Genomic DNA, 4,005 nt, shown 5'->3' with positions numbered 1-4,005 from the left:
CTGGGTGGCTCAGTGGGTTAAAGCCTCTGCCTTCGGCTCAGGTCATGATCCCGGGGTCCTGGGATCGAGCCCCACATCGGGCTCTCTGCTCCGTGGGGAGCCTGCTTCCTCCTCTCTCTCTCTCTCTGCCTGCCTCTCTGCCTACTTGTGATCTCTGTCAAATAAATAAAAAAAAATATTTTAAAAAAAAAAAAAAATTGTATATAGATCGCAAAACTTAATATTTTAGCCTTTTGAAGTGTATAATTTAGTGGCATTAAAAGTACATTCACATTGTCATGCAAAAATCACCATGACATATTTTGAGAATTTTTTCATTATCCCGGGTAGAAACTCCATACTCATTGATCACTAATTCCCCATTGCCCGCCCCAATAGCCCCCCATGGCTGCTCTTCTACGTGTTGTCTTTATGGATCTGTTGATTTCAGGTACTTCCTGTAAGTGGAGCCATACCTTATTTGTCATTTTGAGTCTGGAGTATTTCACTGAGCATATTTTCAAAGTTAATCCACATTGTAATATATTAGTATTTCATTCCTTTTTAAGGCTGAATAATAGTCCATTGTATGCACTTTTTGTTTATTCATCTGTTGATGGGACACTTGGATTATTTCTACATTTCGGGTGCTGGGCATAACGTCACTTGGGCATGCAGCTATCGCTTGTAGTCCCTGCTTTCAGTTCTTTTGGTTATTGGGGGACCCCTTTTTAAGAAAAAGGATACAAGGGGCGCCTGGGTGGCTCAATGGGTAAGCCTCTGCCTTCCGCTTGGGTCATGATCCCAGGGTCCTGGGATCGAGCCCCACATCGGGCTCTCTGCTCAGCAGGGAGCCTGCCTCCCCCCTCCCCACCTGCCTCTCTGCCTACTTGTGATGTCTGTCAAGTAAATAAATAAAATCTTTAAAAAGAAAAAGGATACAAAACAGTATGACTCTGAGTACAAAAGGGAGTATTTGGAATGAGAGGAGAAATCACGATAATGTACAATGTTTTAAAAGCTGATAAATAGGGGCACCTGGGTGGCTCAGTGGGTTAAAGCCTCTGCCTTCAGCTCAGGTCATGATCCCGTGGTCCTGGGATCAAGGCCCACGTTGGGCTCTCTGCTCAGTGGAGGGCCTGCTTCTCCCTCTCTCTCTGCCTGCATCTCTGCCCACTTGTGATCTCTGTCTGCCAACTAAATAAATAAATCTTAAAAAAAAAAAAAAAAAAAAAAAAACTGGGACGCCTGGGTGGCTCAGTTGGTTAAGCAGCTGCCTTCCGCTCAGGTCATGATCCCAGCGTCCTGGGATCAAGTCCCACATTGGGCTCCTTGCTTGGCAGGGAGCCTGCTTCTCCCTCTGCTTCTGCCTGCCATTCTGTCTGCCTGTGCTCGCTCTCTCTCCCTCTCTCTCTGAAGAATAAATAAAATCTTCAAAAAAAAAAAAAAAGCTGATAAATACCACAAACATCACAAAATCCAGAAAAAAGAAATTAAGTATGATAGATCCTTCATATTTTTTTTTCCTGCATTTTTGGCTGCATACTCTTTGATCTTATGAAGAGTATAGAAGGATCCTCATTTATAAGAATTTTAGGGGCGCCTGGGTGGCTCAGTGGGTTAAAACCTCTGCCTTTGGCGCCTGTCATGATCCCAGGGTCCTGGGATAGAGCCTCACATTGGACTCTCTACTCGGCAGGGAGCCTGCTTCCCTTCCTCTCTCTCTGCCTGCCTCTGCCTACTGTGATCTCTGTCAAATAAATAAATAAATAATTTTTTAAATAAGAATTTTATATTACAAACCAGCTTCTATAGAGAGAATGAAAAGACAACTCAATCTTTTCCTCCAACATAATTGACTGAAATTTTTTATTATTATAAATGAAGTTTTTTTCTTTCAGCTTCTCAACTACACTGGTGATTCCAAGTCTCTGACTTCCTGTATGGTGTCTTGCCCTCGTGGCTTCTCACATAAGGGCAAGCCTTGGGGTTTCAATGCTTTGATCTTTCACCTACTGTCTCAGGTCCAGTTCAGCAGAGTCCTTGAAATACCTGCTCCTTCCCCACTCCCCAAACCCTGCTTCTACCATGTTGGTCCTAGGTCCTACGTCGGTGAACAAAGTCCCTGCATCGGGCTCCATGCTCAGTGGGAAGTCTGCTTCTCCTCCTCCCACTCTCCCTTCTTGAGTTCCCTCTCTCGCTGTGTCTCTTTGTCAAATAAAGTATTTTTTTAATTAAAGAAAAAAGATAAATCTGGATCATCACTGAGGACTGGTGGATGTGGGGATGGTGCTGGCCTTCACTCAAGATGGCCTCCGAGTATAAGACCATGGCTTATACTGTATCTGAGCTTCCCTGTATCTGAGCTTCCCTGTATCTGAGCTTACTGCTGCTTTTTGTCCATTGAGGAAAACCGGGAGGGCCTTCAAGTGAGGCTATTCAAGTGAGGGACCCTCATTCCACAGTTTCCTTCGCCTCAGTTCACTGGGCCAAACTAGGACCAACAAGTGCCCTACTTTGTAAGAAAAATGCTATGCATGGAATGGGCTGCTTCTCAATTCTTGGCACCCTCTTCAGATTTGGGGTCCAAGGACCCTCAATTCCAGGCTCAGGACCCAAAACCTAAATCAGGAAATAATTTGTTGTTCTAATTTTATATTCTGTGGCTCAACATTAAGTTATCCTGGCTTTATATAGTATCTCAGGAACTGAAATCCTACATTCTTTCTATGCCTTGAACCTTCATTTGAGGAGTTCATGCCTGATCTTGCTGGTTGGTGCACTGCTCACAGGCACACAGCACCATACTCAAAAGATTCTGGAGAGAGCATCCATCCATCTCTTGGTTTCAGCTCAGGTCATGATCTCAGGGTCCTGAGTTGGAGCCACGTGGGCTCCCCACTGGGTGTGGAACCTGCTTAAGATTCTCCCCCACTTCGGGGCACCTGGGTGTCTCAGTTGGTTAAGTGTCTGCCTTTGGCTCAGGTCATGATCTCAGGGTTCTGGGATGGAGCCTCACATTGGACTCCTTGCTCAGCGGGGAGTCTGCTTTACCCGGCATGCCATTCCCCCTGCTTGTACATGCTCTCTGTCTCTCGCTCACTCACTCTGATAAATAAAATCTCAAAAGAAAAAAATTCTCCCCTTCCTCCTCTGGCCCTTCTCCCCTGCCCCTTCATGTAAGATCACTCTATCTTAAAAAAGAAAGATCCCTGAGAGAACCATCCTAGGAGGATAAGCACTGAGACCCCACCATTCATTCATCTGTCAAGTCTTTGCATGCTAATCATGAGCAAAGCAGCATTTAAGATGGAAGATGGCAGTTTGCACGCCCCATGTCGGTGGACACCTGCTGATGGAAATTCCTGCTGCCCAATATCTGCTTCTGAGATCAAAAGTCTTGTATACCTTTTGCCCAGGATGGATCAAAATAGAGCCCTCTTGCCACAGCCTTTGGATGTTGAGCTTTTCTGGCAGTGTAGATCATCTCCTCTAGCATAAACAGATGATCAGAGCCTTCAGGTTCTCTTGGCTCCAGTGAAAGACTTTGATCCTTGGTCCAGGCACCTCTTGCCTGTCCTGGGTCCTGTTGTATAGCCAAAAATGACAATGAGCAGTGAATGAAGAAAAGAGATCTATATTAATCAAATGCCATGTGTAAACTTAACTGGGGGGGCGCCTGGGTGGCTCAGTGGGTTAAGCTGCTGCCTTCGGCTCAGGTCATGATCCCAGAGTCCTGGGATCGAGTCCCGCGTTGAGAGGGAGCCTGCTTCCCTCTCTGTCTCTCTCTCTCTCTGCCTGCTTCTCTGTCTACTTGTGATTTCTCTCTGTCAAATAAATAAATAAAATCTTAAAAAAAAAAAAACTGGGAATCTGAATTCAATACATAAACAAAACATTTATGAGACTACTAGCAGAACTTTTTAGGTGAGATGATGGTATTTTCCCATCAGTATTTTATTATGGCAAACATACAGTAAAATTCAAAGAATTGAGAGTGAGCACTGTTTATCACCACCTAGATTC

Source organism: Mustela nigripes, chromosome 10 (assembly GCF_022355385.1).
Source record: "Mustela nigripes isolate SB6536 chromosome 10, MUSNIG.SB6536, whole genome shotgun sequence".
NCBI lineage: Eukaryota > Metazoa > Chordata > Mammalia > Carnivora > Mustelidae > Mustela > Mustela nigripes.
The sequence above is the reverse complement of the archived record's forward strand: the minus strand, read 5'-3'. Positions refer to the sequence as shown.